Source organism: Phocoena phocoena, chromosome 7 (genome assembly GCF_963924675.1).
Source record: "Phocoena phocoena chromosome 7, mPhoPho1.1, whole genome shotgun sequence".
Classification (NCBI taxonomy): Eukaryota; Metazoa; Chordata; class Mammalia; order Artiodactyla; family Phocoenidae; genus Phocoena; species Phocoena phocoena.
In genome coordinates, this window is record NC_089225.1 from 78910157 (window position 1) to 78926615 (window position 16459).

The 16459-nt window shown below is 35.1% G+C and overlaps 1 pseudogene; it reads left to right on the top strand.

The window, feature by feature from the left end:
- Positions 1-8709: 8709 nt before the first annotated feature.
- On the top strand, positions 8710-8807 carry LOC136126232 (U6 spliceosomal RNA; annotated as a pseudogene).
- The last annotated feature ends 7652 nt before the right edge of the window (positions 8808-16459 follow it).

The following is a 16459-nucleotide window of genomic DNA, read 5'->3' on the forward strand; positions in this document are numbered from 1 at the left end:
CTTCCACATCAACAATTAAAGTGCTAAATAGATGTAACTCATATTTCCTATAATACACCAGTAAGGAAATTAGAGGAATGAGGGCAATATAGAGAGTCCCATAGAATCAAGGAATATAATTATCTTTCCTCTGAGCCCATAAGTGAAATCCCTGTAACCCATCAGCCCCCAAATTCCTCCTTTTCTTATCTCTAGAATTTCAAAGGCAGTTAAGATCAGAGTCTGGAATAGGATACAGTATTAGAGTACTCAAGTCTTGCTTCTTCTTTAGGCAATTTACACAGCCTACCTAAGACTTAAGTACCTTATCTGCCAAATAACAATTACTTTGAGGATTAAAAGGAATAATGTACATGAAGCCTAAACACAGCATCTGGTATATAAATTCTCTTAGCTACTCCACTCTTTTCTCCCTTCCCTCACTCCAGTTCTCCTTTCTCTGTGTTCCTATCAGTTGTTGTTGCATTGCTATCACTCCTCCTGGCTGTGGCTGTGGTACCAGGGGCTTCCTGAGGATTCACATGTAGTAAAATGGTGGCATCAGAGTTCTTACCTGCTGCTACTATTTTACTACCAAGTGGATCCTGAATATAAAGGCAATGCAAGAAGATTTAGGCTTAGGAGGAGAGACCAAATGTTGGATTCCTGAGAGTCTCAGAAAATCTCCATGTATTTCACTGGTGCCAGCTTGGGTCCATGCCTATGTTTCTAATCAGTTGCTGTGGTCAGGGGACTGAAATTATTAATTGGCTCAGATCTAAATCCCACATTCCACACCTAGAGAAATTGGGAATGCTCTACCAAACCATATGGACCAAGTAAGGGAAGGAGTAGATCCCCAAATGACTGTTGCCAGAGTAGGGTGAATGGATGCAGAGGAGATAAATCCTCATATCTTATATCTCCCCATACTCACTTCTCTTTAGTGGCTATGTAATGCTCTTACTCAAAGTCTTCTAAAGATTCCACAATACAAGTATTTACATATATAATCCAAAGTGTCTGCTGCCTGGGTACTCTCAAGCCTTTTAGCTTTGGGGGAACTCATTGCTTTCAAAATTAAATAAAAAGGATTAAGTCCCCATCCCATGTCCTGGGGGAAGTCCAGAACTCTCCCAAAATATCTCACATATTCTGATGGGGAGATGGCATCTCCTCATCATCTCTCATTGGGGCAATACTCATTCCTTACTTTCTCACTTTCTGCAGCTACTATCTTCTTTCCATACCACTTGAGCTCTTGTCTTTTACTCCTCAAACTAGAATGTGGTTTGTAAATGTTATCAAAATTTTAGGTAGAATAAGAAAGGGTCTCGGAAATGTGTAGATCAAGGAATAATTCAAAACTGAATTTGAGAATTATTCTTAGAAGTTCCTTGGCCACATGCCAAAGTTGGATATTTCCCTCTATTCCACATTTTAATACTCACAAAACTCTATCTCCCCAACCCATCAAGAAAATTTTTAAATATTCCTTCCCACTATATGCAGAGAAGTTTATCTCCACATCCCCATTCAGTGGAGTGTGTCTTTAATTCATCTGATAATATAAACCTGATGTAGAATAATGGCAACTTTTTCAATATTTAATTTCCTTATGATGAATTTAATTCCTTAGGTCTAATACTCTACTAAAGCAGGAAACAAAGATATATTAAAACACATTTTATTGGCTCTTTGCAACTTCAAATTTTAAAATTAGAAGAACAATACAAAACACCTGCTACACAGTCCCATGATTCTGCAGCCCCAGAAGTTGTTAGTGGGTTTCTCCCACTGCTTTTATACATAAATTGTGTCTGCCAGTAAAGATTAATTCTCCATCTCAAGGCTTCACCAACTTAAAGAGTTAGAGTATATCCTTTGCCAATTCTGTCCCCATTAATCTCATAGCTGTTGTTCCATTCCTCTTCTTCTGAGCCACAAAATATTATCATATCCATGAAAGTTAGTATATTCTCTAAGAGGACACCTACTCCAGTGTCCTGCTTCCACACAGGAAGCTGTTAAATGTAATGCAATATTACTGTTCACATATATCGTAACTAAGATTCAGACATATAGTTGGCTTATAGTAAGTTGCAGGAGAAAGACAAGAACTTTATCTCCTGATTCCTGGCACTGTGCTTTGACTCAGTAGACTCAGTAGATTATAGCAAGCATGCCAATAGATGTGAGTTACGTCTTGGTGTTACTGCTTCCCTCCTACATCTTGGTGTTACTGCTTCCCTCCCAGGTTTTGGCAGTCCTTCATTAATCACAGATGTGTTTCTATCTAGTACTTTCCCTGCACTGTACTTTCTGAAAGTCACAGTGTTTTTTTTTTCTTTTGTTTCTGCACCCTGAGGCTGTGCTAAGGCTGCCATCATGGGTCCTAAAATAAATTTCAAGCCACCCTCCAGATGTCTTTCCGAAAAACTCTAAGCCAGTAAGAAAAGATAGTCAATGACTGATCCACAGTAAACTTCACTGGCTATTTACCAGAAAATCCATATGTTGCTGATCAATATATTGCTTCATATTTGAGGTTCTTTCAAGAGTCCAGCAAATGCATTTTCTTTTCTCTTTACACTGATATTGGGTTTGTGTGTCACAGTTTGTGTGTAACGGTTCTTGTATTCAACTGATTGCTATCCTTCTTATACTTTAAAAAAAAACAAAAAAAAAACCTAGAGGTTCTGGGCTGTACTAGGTGCTAAGCAGTAGCTTACATAGAAAAAAGCATGACTTACTACATGACTAGAAGCCCCTCCTATGGAGACAGCACAGTGGCTAAGCCAACTGACTTTCTAGTAGAGCTGCCTAAGTTCAAACCCCATTTCTACCACCTAGTAACTGTACAGCCCTGGCAACTCAATTTTCTCATCTTTCAGATTTGGGTTCACAGTACCTACCTCAAAAGAGTGTAGAATTAAATGAGTTAATATATGACTTAAATGAGCTAATATATGAAAAAAGACTTAGGAGAGTGCCTTGGATACATAAGTCATCTTTGAGTGCTTACCACCATTAATTCTTATTAACTGGATTGAAACAGCAACATAGGCTCAATACTACTTTTTAAAGTCTGAAATCATTTTCATTATAAAACACAAAACTTTGCCTCTTTTCTAGGGAAAAATATTCCCTCTCTATTTTTTTCAACCTTAATTCATTCATTTCACAAGTATATATTGAGCACCCAAGTACCGTGTATTAGAGGATGTACCAGGGGTATTGTACTGAACAAGAGAGCTAAGCTCCCATGAAGCATTAGTTCTACAGGAGAAAATATAAATACATACACAAATAAAATGACCAAAATAATATCTGAAGTAATAGATCTGTGTGGAAAATAAAATGGGGTGATTCAATAGGTGGGTGTAGGGGGCAGCGTCATGGTGAGGGAGCTGAGATCTGAATAAGAAGATTGCTCTGTGAAGACTAGGTTGAACACCCTGCAGCAGAGGGAAGAGCTAGTATCAAGGAGCGGAAAGGCGGCCAGTGTGGCTGGAGAGGAAAAAATGGGAGATGATGTCACAGATGCGGCAAACAGCCAGATTATTTAGAACTTTATAGACACTAGTCGAGTTTACACTTTACCCTAAATGAGATGAGAAGCCATTGGAAGGTTAGCATGAGGAAGGATGTGATCTAATTTATAATTCTAAATGGTCACCTTGGCACCTGGGCAGAAAACAGATCATAGAAGAAAGAAAGAGGAAGGTAGAGCTGCTGAGAGTCTGCTATAGTCAGGTGAGAGATGATTCTAACAGTGGGAATGGGCAGATTCTGGATGTATTTTAGAGTTAGAGCTGCCAGGCTTGGAATGGATGTGAAAGTGGGGATGAGAGACAGATGGAGATAAAGAATGACTCTGGGTTTTGACTTGAGAAACTATATGGGTGCTGATTTTTATTTTATTTTTATTTTTTTAACATCTTTATTGGAGTATAATTGCTTTACAATGGTATGTTAGTTTCTGCTGTTCTATATAACAAAATGAATCAGCTATACACATACATACATCCCTGCATCTCCTCCCGCTTGCGTCTCCCTCCCATCCTCTCTATCCCACTCCTCTAGGCGGACACAAAGCACTGAGCTGATCTCCCTGTGCTATGCGGCTGCTTCTGATGCTGATTTATTGAATTCAGAAGACTAAGGTATAAATATGGGGGAGAAAATCAAGTGTTCTTTTATGATATTTTATTTTGACCACATGTACTGAACAAGTGACATTTATATCTCTGTAGCTTGAAAATATACTTTAAAATTCTGTTTTTAGTATTCTGAAACTTAAACATTGACAAAACTAATTCTAACTGACCAAAGAGACAAATTCACCTTTCCTTTACTATCTAAATTATGTGTTCCATCTGTACATCTATAACACTAAAATTTAAAGAATGTCTGCAATCCATTTTCCCGAAGAGCTTTCTGTTGATTTTTAGGAAGCATGAACTCAAGAGAACTAAAAACCATACCTGCTTAACTTTCATGGTACCAAGCCCACAGCATGACTTAAAACAACATGGAATAAATGAATTTAATTGTGCTGATGACAATAGCAGACAAAACATGTACTACACAGGAGCTAATAAAGTCTAGAACAGCTTATGAGCTGTTTTATACCATTTCTTAAACATTAAATAGTTTCCATTTCAAATGAGTCTTTTTTCTTCTATTTTAGATCTTCAAAAAGAGTACAATCAGTTCTGCTATTGTCTGAAAAACGGGAATTTGTTCCAATGCATTTGATATAGTAGACGATGCAAATTTAATGTTTGCTAATGCACCATTTCATCCATGAACATTAGATGAATGCAGAAAATGCACCCAATTGACCCAAACCACATAGGAATACACAAAACACTCATACTCGAACATCTGCCAGCCACCTCAGTTGACCAGCCTGGGTTATGAGACACACCCATCCACATCTGCTATTAGAACTTCCCATCTGATTTCAGATAACACTCATTCTACCACTTCACAGTAACTCACAGGCTGCAACCTTTCTGATGCCCACAGGAAAACATCAGGTTTGGTTCAAGGTAAAGTGCCATATTTATTGAAGTATTTATATATTTCCTAACCACTTAATATGCATAAAACGGTGCTACCACTTTATTCGGTTTCTAATTTTTTTATGTGTCACTGACATAGTTTCTGAGTGTAGTACTGCTAAACGCTTTCTTCCATAAGCCCTGGAACACATATAGCAGAATTGGCTATATTGAAATATATATTTGAAATGTAAGTTCAGTCTTTCTGGGTTAAGTTCCTAAAACTAAGAAAACATCTAAGATCATCAGGATGATTAGAGAAATCTAATTATAGTTTCTCTGAATCATAAAGTGTGTTTAGTAACAATGCTTACAATGGAAAAGCTTTTGCAAGCTTAAGAAGCTCACAACCGTCTGACTGGATACTACATATCAGGTATTATTTCATTCACAAAAGTATGTTCATTTCTATATTATTTGAGTATTTAATTTTTGTACTATCTTTTTATCTTTTTTTTTACATGTCATACTTACTTATAAAAGAGTGAAGAAGTAACTAAAGAGTTCGTTTTAAAAGAGTCCATTTTGTGAAGTGTGTGTGTGTGTGTGTGTGTGTGTGTGTGTGTGTGTGTGTATTGGGGATAATGTTATAAGTGCAACCTAAATCTATCCTCATAGAAAAGTGTGAGTGTTGCCTAAATGTTGGATATTGATAGTGAATGGAAAAGAGAAAGGGAAGGGAAGGGAAGGGAAGGGAAGGGAAGGGAAGGGAAGGGAAGGGAAGGGAAGGGAAGGGAAGGGGAGAAATTTTACTCTTTCAATCCCTAAGAAACTAAGAAAACCACTGCTTGAAAAAAAATTTGAGAGTGGAGTAGAAAAGTCTTAGTGTTCATTAAAATACTATGAAGCTCTAATAAGCCAGACATACAAATGTGGCATATTTTTTGAAAAAAAGATAAAAGAATAAAATATTAACATCAAGAGTCTTGAAGACTATTTCATTCTGAAGCCCTTGAGCTTTAAGCAGGTGTCCCTTCAAGCTGTACCTAACTAGTTCGGTGTGTGGGTGTGTACCAGAGACTCCTGTCCACTAGGGGCTAGACTTTCACCAATAAACTGCATTTAATTACAGCACTTACATAAAGTCCTATTTAACCGGCATACAGATAGAAAGATTTTTTTAATACTGAAATGTATTTATGTTCTGAGGTAATTTTTTATTGAGTTACAATTAACATACAATATTATATTAGTTTCAGGTATACAACCTAGTGATGTGATATTTTTATACATTACGAGGAGATCATCATGAAAGGTCTAGTTACCATCTGTCACCATACAGAATTATTATAATATTATTGACTATATTCCCTGTGCTGTACATTACATTCCTGTGACTTATTTATTTTAGAGCTGGAAGTTTGTACCTCTTAATCTCACTTACCTATTTCATCCATCCCCTAACCCCCTTCTCTCTGGCAATCACCAGTTTGTTCCCTGTATCTATGAGTCTATTTGCTTTGTTTTTTAGATTCCACATATATATGAGATCATATGGTATTTGTCTTTCTCTATCTGACTTCTTTCACCTAGCATAATACCCTCTATGTCCATCCAAGCTGTTGTACATGGCAAGATTTCATTTTTTATGGCTAAGTAATATTTCAATGTGTGTGCATCTGTATATACAGCATGTCTTTATCCATTCATTTATTGATGTACCTCAGATCAGTTTAATAGTTCCAAATGAATTTACTCACATATGTATATTCTCAAATAAAACGCTACTTCAGGAAGTTTATATTGTGATATTAAAACACTTTCATCATTGAAGCATTTATTTTCCGTCTTTTTCATCTATCAGCTTTATGAGAACTAAAGACTATCATGTACCAATCATGCTTAATTAACATCAAACAATCAAGTACTCTTGGTGTATCACTGTTATGCAAATGTATTAGAAACAAAAGAAGACTATAAGTGTTTCTAATTTTTTTTGGAATTCACTCATTTATCAAATATTTATTCAGTTATTTCTGGATACTGTGATTTGGGAATGACTTATATTTTGTGGTTTTTCGGCCAGTTTTCTAAAATAGGGGGGTGAATTTTAAGTCACAAAGGTAATTTTTAAATTTAAGATTTATTTATTGAGTACCTATGGATCCTGCTCTAGCAATATAAAGATGAAGAAGATAAGACCCCTATCTCAAGCTAGTCAGTCTCATTAGAGAGACACACAGGTAAATAAACAAGGTCCTCCCAAAACAGTGACATTTCCTTTGCTATAAAAAGGGTGGGTAAAGGGCAGGAGTACCATATAACGCAAGGTGTGAAACAGTTAAGATCCATGGCTTTGGAGTCAGAGATACTGGCTCTTCTGCATGATTCTCAGTACACTTTTAGCCACCCTCAGTTTATCCACAGAGAATGAGGAATGGCAATTCCTACCTCACAGAGTTAACTGAAATAATGCATGTAGAACTTCAGTACAGCACTGGCACATACTAACTGTTGAAAAAATGGTATTTTTTTACAATCGAGCACTAGGGAAGCACAGAGTAGGGTACCAAGAAGAAACATACTTACTGATCAACATATGATGGACAAAGGAGGGTAGCTCCTCAGTGTACCAAGAGTCATCTACTTTGGATGTTCACCACATTAGAATTTTAGGGTTACACTGAGATAGATAAATATGTACATGTGTGTGTATGTATGTGTGTTTGTGTGTGTGTGTGTATATATATATATATACATATATATATATATATATATATGTATCTGTAAGAAGCATAACCACTTTATAGCATAGAGTCTATTTTGAAGCTATAAAAACAGTAATATCATAGAACACTCTCAAGAGGAATGAGTTGGTCAAGTTCTGCCAAGGAAGTTCTCACAAGAAGGCATTATGAAATGTCTTTATTCCTCAGAATTTGACTTTAAAATGTTCCCACTGGAGTCCAATGGAAGTTTTATGAGAGTAAAGGATAGAATTAGGTCTTGTATATTTTTAAAGGGTCATTCAAAAAGGCAAAGTCTAAATTTTTTACAGATGGCAGAATAAGGACTGATGCAGCTGGCCAAAACTGACCTTTTACGATTTTCAAAAGCAAATGTTTACTGAAAAAGAACTCTACTATACTACCAATTGGGAAAAAAAAATTGTTGGATGCTTATATTGGACAACTCAGTACACATTCACTGCCAAACACATTTATACAAAATCAATAATAATATTTTCCATAGTACCTGTTTTCAACCTCCTCTCAAAAATTTTGTGCTGTAGTTGCTTTCTCTTAAACACAAATATGTTTCTGAGGAAAAACAACATTTTCAATGAGAATAGGCTTGTGAAAGGACATGCATTTTAGGAACCTTACTGTTAGCTTCACAGTCTCTACCACAATGGTGCAAGGCAAGGGTGAGGATGATCAATTTTGCCAGGTCTTCTGGATAGTGAATTCAGAACTGATTTTAAGTTCTTCCAGAATGGAACTCCTTTTAAACTTCTTTCAAAATACAACTCCCTTTTTTCAAAGAGGTAGAGGGGTTTCAGAAATTTTTATGCGCTTTTGGATGTTAAATAAAACTCTTAAAAAATAAAATTTTGATGAGTTGAGTGAAAAAGAAATATTAAAATCCATCAAATGTGGATGGGAAAAATTAAAGTGGTTTGTCACAATATATTTTGGGTTTGATGAATTTTAAAAATTTAGTAGGCAGCACATATACTAAAACTGGAATAGTACAGAGAAGATTATCATGGCCCCATGCAAGGATGACAAGCAAATTAGAGAGGTGTTCCATATTTTAAGAAGTTTTTAAAAACACATGTAATAACAATGGTTTTAAGACTACTACTTGCATCCTACTTGAGAAGAGTTTTGTTTTGTTTTGAGAATGGACGTGATATCCATTCTGTAATGAATTTAGAGGAGTGTCTAGAAACACATGTAATAAAGATTGTTATATAGTGCTATGTGCGCCAAAGGAAAAAAAAAAAGTTGGGGGAAAAATTTAAACTGTGAACTCAAATTATAAGTAGGATTACTCATCCCCACAATAGCCATAGTTTAGAACTTTCTTATCTTCTTACTTATTAAGTGGGTTTCAAGTATTCTTTTGATATGCAGATTTTTAAAACATTTTGTTCCATGGCTGATCATCAGAAAATCAGAAACATTGTGATTTCCTTTCTTAGGAGAAAATAAATTTAATAGTTATTCAGACACCACTTAATGTATACAAAGTGACACTGGCACCTAATCTAAGTTCCCCCAAATGGCCTTCTTCTGTTAAGAATTGCACAAGTCTGTATGGTTTTAAAAACAATAATAAGTGGATAGTTTGAAGTGTAAAATAGTACCCCCACTTTGGAGAAAGGTTTGACACTTTCTTATAAAGTTAAATTGCCCTTGTTCTCTGGTCTAGCAATTCCACCCCTAGATCTTTACCAAAAAAATAAAAACACATATCCACAAAGCTTTAGTCGTAAGTGGCAAAAACTGGAAACCCAAATTCCATCAAGAGGAGAATGGACAAATTTTTTACATTCATACAGTGCAATACTATTCAGCAGTAAAAAATATAGTAATATACACAACAACATGAATAAGTCTAACAGATGTTATGCTGAGCAAAATAAGCTGAACATAAAAGGGTACACAGTTCCATTTATATGAAGGACAATATTAGACAAAACTAAGTCAACAGTTTTAAAAATCAGAAAAGTGTTTGCCTCTGGATAAAGGAGAGGATCAACTGGGAAAAGACGTGAAGGTACTTGCTGGAATGATGGCAATATCTGTTCTTCATAGGGGTGTAGGTTAATGGGAGCTACATGCATTGATCAAATTGTACACTTAAAATGTGTGCATTTTACTATAGATTAAGTTTAAGTTGAAAAACAATAAATGTATATATTTTTAAAGATTTTTTAATAAATGTCAGGCAAATAAATCAAAAGAAGTATGGCTTCTTTTATGTGCATTCCCATATCACTGTTTGTGAACTTAGGTGGTTCTAACAACAAAATGAACAGATTTAACTCTGCAACTGTGCAGCATTTTTCTAACTGGTCTATTTTCCAGAAGGCAAGAGCTTGTCTTTTTTTTTTTAATTTAAATTGTTTGTAATACAGCACATAAATTGCCATTAAACATGGCAATGCAATGAGAACCTCTAGAAGAAACAGGTGGGATCACTTCCCATTTTTTTTCCTTATGACTTTGAGAATAAATCTCCTCCAAATGACACCTTTCTCCTTCAAACACTTCAGTTGTATATTTTATAACTTTTACATATGTCATTTTTACATGACAGTCACAGCTCCCACCTGGAGTTTTGCAACACTGTCCGCATGTTACATTTTTTTTAGAATATGCATGTTTTATTCTGAATAATTTTGCATAATAAAAATGAAAGTACAAAATAATTAACACAAAATATTTTAAAAAGCTAAAATAAATCAAGAAAGGAAAAAGCAGAAATGCAATCCATGGCAGAGTCTCCAAAAGTCACATAAAAGTTCGAAAACATCCTTCCAGTTTCACTAATGGAAAGACTTAAAGGTCAAATTGAAATCCCAATGTCAAGGGTCTAAAATAATATATGTACTACATACTACCTAGGCAATTAATATTGATGTTGAGGTATACAGATTCAACAAACTTTTTAAAATTATGTAAATGGTTTAATAGCCACAGAGATTATAACTAACAAGCTGAGAAAAACTTAAAGAATACTGAGATCCCTATTAGACATTACAAAAAAAGATTGATCTTTTTCATTGACTTGCACATTCATTCATTCCTTGTTTGTTCATTCTATCAACAAATATTTATTGGGCATCTATTATGTACAGGAGGTTCTAAGGGTTTGGAATATGTAGGAGACAAACAGATAAAACTGTCAACTTTTCAATATAAGATAGAATGTTTGATATTATACTAAGGGTAAAAAGGCAGGGAAACGAGATATAAAGTTAAGGGAAGAGGACTGAAATTTTTAATAAAGTAACCAGTAAAAGCCTACTGGTAAAGGTGGATTTTGAGTAAGGACCCAAAAGAAATGAGAGAGCTAGATTTGCCAATACCTGGGAAAGAGCAGCCCAGATAGCAAGAAAACCAATGCAAAGGCCCTGAGATGGGACAACACCTGGCAAGTTTAAGAAGCTGAAAAGCAGCCCTTATAGCTGAAGCAAAGGGAAGAAGGAGAGAAAGGGAGAAGGTAAGAAAAGAAGCACTGTGAGCTAGATCAAACAGGGCTTTCCAGGCTGTTGTAAAGAGTGGTTTTTATAGTGCTTGGGATGGGGCCACTGAAGGTTGAAAGCAGAGGGATGACATGGTCTCACTTCCATTTTAAGTAGATCTTTCTGGCTTCTCTTTAGAGGATAGAATGGGGAGGGTCAAGGGTGAAAACAGGAAAATCATTTAAGAGGCTACTGCAATAATTCAGATAGAATGAGATATGATAGTAACTTGGAACAGGGTGGAAGCAGTGGAGAGTGGAGAGAAACGGTCGAGTTTTACATATATTTTGAAAGTAGAGTTAAGATCTGTTGGCAGGTCAAATGTGGGGTGTGAAAAAAGGACTCAAAGATGAATGTAAGGTTCTTGGACTAAGCAAATGAAAGAATATTGATTTCTCAATTTGGGTTAAGTCCTTGGCATATTAATGGAATTATACCCACTTGACAAGAGGGGATTACAGTAGGAAAAAACCTGCTACTAAGAATAAAACAAATAAAAACCCTTTCCCTATGTCTAGGGAACATAAAATACAATAATATTTATGCAGTAATCTTTATGCAATCAAATTGTGTTAAATATATCACTAATTTGTAGTGTTCATTATTCAATAAAATTGATATGGAGGTCAATCGTTAGCTCTGAGTCAGAGAGAACTAGGTTGAAATCCAAAGTCCACTACTTTAAGCTGTGGATATTGCACAAGTTATTTAACTTCTCTAGATCAGTTTCTTCACATCAAAACTAGATATACAAATACCAACTTAGGTTCTTGTTTGAATAATTTAAAATATCTGTCATCTTTTAGGTACCTAATAATAGTAGTTGTGATTATTATTTCCCATTGAGTCAAATTCTCTAATTTACTTTGGTAGTATTTGAATTATTTTAACTTGAGAATCCAGTATATTATTTAAAAAGGACAAATAATAAATATTTATTGTTGGATAAAAGGTTATTTTGAGTATTTATCTATATGAATGAAATTTAGAAGATTTGAATTTAGTTTCAAGAACATTTCTTCTTTAGCACATAACTGCTTACTATCAGTGGTAAAAGTTAATCTGTGGAAGTAGGCTCACTAAATATCATCCCAGTCATCTCTTCTCTTACCTTCTCTACCATAAAGGTTTCTGTTGCAGCTCAAGGTAAAACATGGCATAGTTCTAACCAATAAAATGTAAGGAAATCTCCTGGGTAAGGCTTCCAGAATGGTTTTTGTTTTCCCAGTAAAAAAAGGGACAGTCTCAGCTGATACATCTCTTTCTCTCTCTCTCTCTCTCTCTCTCTCTCTCTCTGTCCCCTTTACATCATTGTCTTTCCCCTTCATCCCTTCCTGAAATGTGGATAAAATGCCTTGACGTCTAGCAGCCATTTGGGGATTATTAGGTAATAACTATGAGAAGAAAATGCAACACTCTGTGCATGGCGATGAAATGAACACAGAGATGAAAATAATATGTACCTCTGAAAAGATCATTGAGATGTACTAATTGTGAACTATCAACCTCCAGACATCCTATTTTGTGAGAAAAAATTAAAACATACTTAAGCCACAGTAGTCAAGTTTACTTTTACTTGTGGCCAAATATATTTCTAACTGATTCACTACTTTTCCTTATATTAGGCAAGCAATATAGATGCCACTTTGTTCCTTTAAATTTTATCTTGACTTTTTTTTCTAGTAAGGTACACTGTTATTACTTTCCCATTCTCCTATTTAAATTATGTAAGCTATTTTTGGGAAAAAATTTTTTCTGAAAATACACCCATGTGTTTCTCACAGAATCTTTTAGCAAACTTATGTGAAATATATACATACATGTAACTAATGCTTCTAAATGAAGAAGAATTTTTAAACCAAATTAACATCACAATATAGGAATTTTTAAAATATTCATGTAATTTTTTAAAAAGCTAATAACTGCTCTCAGAGAATTGATAAATATTCCTTAAAGGTTGAAAACAGTTTTTCTCCATTTTAAAAAGGTGGTTTTTTTTAGTCTGTTTATCATAGAAGGAAATAAATGTAAAGTACACTTTTAACCTAGAGCTGTGTTTCTTCCTCTAAAGGAATAAATATGATGTCAATGGTAGCATTAAGGCATATCGAAATGGCTTCCTAAGAAAATCAAGCTTATGTCCCAAATGGCCACTCTCACTGGCTTTTTCTTTGCTTTCCTTCCTTCTTTTTCTTTCTTCTTTTCTTTTTGGCCCGCTACATGGCAATTGCAAAAAAAGGAATAAAAGCGGAGATAGAAAGTGACCTTAATTTGCCCACATCACGTAAGGCTAGCAACCTATAAGTCCCATTTGCAGTAGTTTTATTTAAAGATAAATACTACATAGGAAGTGCATTTTATAGTGATAATACTGATGATGCAAGAGTAATATAGGTTGACTAAGTGAAGAATCACTTTTCTGAAAAAAGAACACTTTAGGCAAAATCTTTAGATATTAAATTATTTACACATTTCTATTTATAGATGGTCAAAAATGGTTAAAATAGTTCATATGACAAGGAACTTCTGGAAAAGAATATTTCTGGCAGAAGCACCCAAAGTTAGTTATAATGATCAAGGTATTTGTTTATTTGTTCTCTCCATTTGCTATCATCCTCTCAGGCCAAACATTCAATGGTCAAGACTATTAAACTTCATTATAAGAACTCAAATGCATACATCTGAGATTTGATTGAGTACCACAGCAAATGTATTGCTTTCTCTCGCTCTCTCTCTCTCTCTCTCTCTCTCTCACACACACACACACACACACACACACACACACATACACACAGTACTCTTTGGCAGATTTCTATGTAGTCAAAAGGAATGGGAATGTGTGTGTATATGTGTGCGAGAGAGACAGAGAGACATAAAATGAAAACCTGATGTAAATAAAATGCTAGAAAAAAAAAACTCTTCCAAAAAGTTTAAGAGAACACTTCCAAACTCATTTCATGTGGCCAGCATTACCCTGATACCAAAGCCAGACAAAGACACCACAAGACAAGAAAACCACAGGCAAATATCCCTGATGAATATAAATGCAAAAATATACAACAAAATACTAGAAAACCAAATCCAAACATATTAAAAGGGTTATGTACCATGACTAAGTGGGATTTATCCTTGGGATGCAAGGATGGTTCAACATACAAAAAACAAGTAATGTGATACACCACATTAACAGAATAAAGGATAAATATCACATGATCATCTCAATAAATTCAGAAAAAGCATTTGGCAAAATTCAACACTCTTTCTCAACAAACTAGGTATAGAAGGAATGTACCTCTACATATAATAAAGGCCATTATGACAAAACCATGGCTAACATCTATCCCAATGGTAAAAACTTGGAAGCTTTCCTCTAAAACATGGAAACATGGCAAGGATATCTACTCTTGCCACTTCTCTCTAACATAGTTCTTGAAGTTCTACTCAGGGTAATTAGTCAATAAGAAAAAACAGGCATCTTAATCATGAAGGAAGAAGCAAAATTTTCCCAATTTTCAGATGACATGATCTTACATAGAGAAAACCCTAAAGACTCCATTAAAAAAAAAAAACTGTTAGAACTAATAAACAAATTCAGTAAACCTGCAGGATACAAAACCAACACACAAAAATCAGTTGAATTTCTATACACTAACAATGAACTATCTGAAAAGGAAATTAGGAAAACAATCCCATTTAAAAGAATACCAAAAAGAAAAAATACTTAGGAATAAACTTAACTATGTAGGTAAAGATTTGTATACTGCAAACTATAAAACACTGATGAAAGAAATTAAAGAAGAGAAAAATAAATGGTAAAACATCTCATGCTCATGGATTGGAAGACTTAGTTTTGTTAAAATGTCTATACTACTCAAAATGATACACAGATTCAATTCAATCCCTCTCAGAATCCCAAAGGCATTTTTCACAGAAATAGGAAAAAATTATAAAATTCACATGGAACCACAAAAGACCACAAACGGCCAAATCGATCATGAGAGAGAACAGAGCTGGAGGTATCACACTTCCTGATTTCAAAATACGTTACAAAACTACAGTAATCAAAAAAAAAAAAAGCATCGTACAGCTAAAGACAGACATATAGACCAACAAAACAGAATTGAGAACTCAGAAATAAATCCACACACATATGGTCATCCGATCTTCGACAAGGGTGCCAATATACAATAAAGAAAGGATAGTCTCTCTTTTCAACAAATGGTGCTGGGAAAACTGAATACCACACACAAAAGAATGAAACTGGACCCTTACACCATACACAAAAATCAACTCAAAATCAATTAAAGACTTAAGCATAAGACTCAAAGCTATAAAACTCCTAGAAGAAAACATACAGAAAGTTTCATGACACTGGTGTTGACAATGATTTCTTGCATGTGACACCAAAAGCACAGGCAACAAAAACAAAAATAAACAAGTGGGACTACATTAAACTAAAAAACCTCTGCATAGCAGACAATCAACAGAGTGAAAAGACTATGGAATGGGAGGAAATAGTTGGAAAACATATATCTTATAAAGAGTCAATCTCCAAAATATGTAAGGAACTCATATAACTCAATAGTAAAACAACAACAAAAACTAATAATAATCCCTTAAAAATGGGCTAAAGACTTGAATAGACATTTCTCCAGAGAAAACATACAAATGAGAAACAGGTATATTAAAAGGTGTTTAACATCACTAATAATCAGGGAAATGCATATCAAAACCACAATGAGATATCACCTCATACTTGTCAGGAAGGCTATTATCAGAAAAGAAAAAGACAAGTATTGGTAAGGAAGTGGAAAGATTGGAACCCTTGCACAATGTTGGTGGGAATGCAAAATGGTGCAGCTGCTATGGAAAACAGTATGGAGTTTACTCAAAAAATTAAAATTAGAAATGCCATATGGAGCTGGACCTTGAAGATGGCGGAAGAGTAAGACGCGGAGATCGCCTTCCTCCCCACGGATACACCAGAAATACATCCACACGTGGAACAACTCCTACAGAACTCCTACTGAAGGCTGGCAGAAGACCTCAGACCTCCCAAAAGGCAAGAAACTCCCCACGTAACTGGGTAGGGCAAAAGAAAAAACAGAGACAAAAGAATAAGGACGGCACCTGCACCAGTGGGAGGGAGCTGTGAAGGAGGAAAAGTTTCCACACACTAGGAAGCCCCTCCGCGGGCGGAGACTGCGGGAGGCGG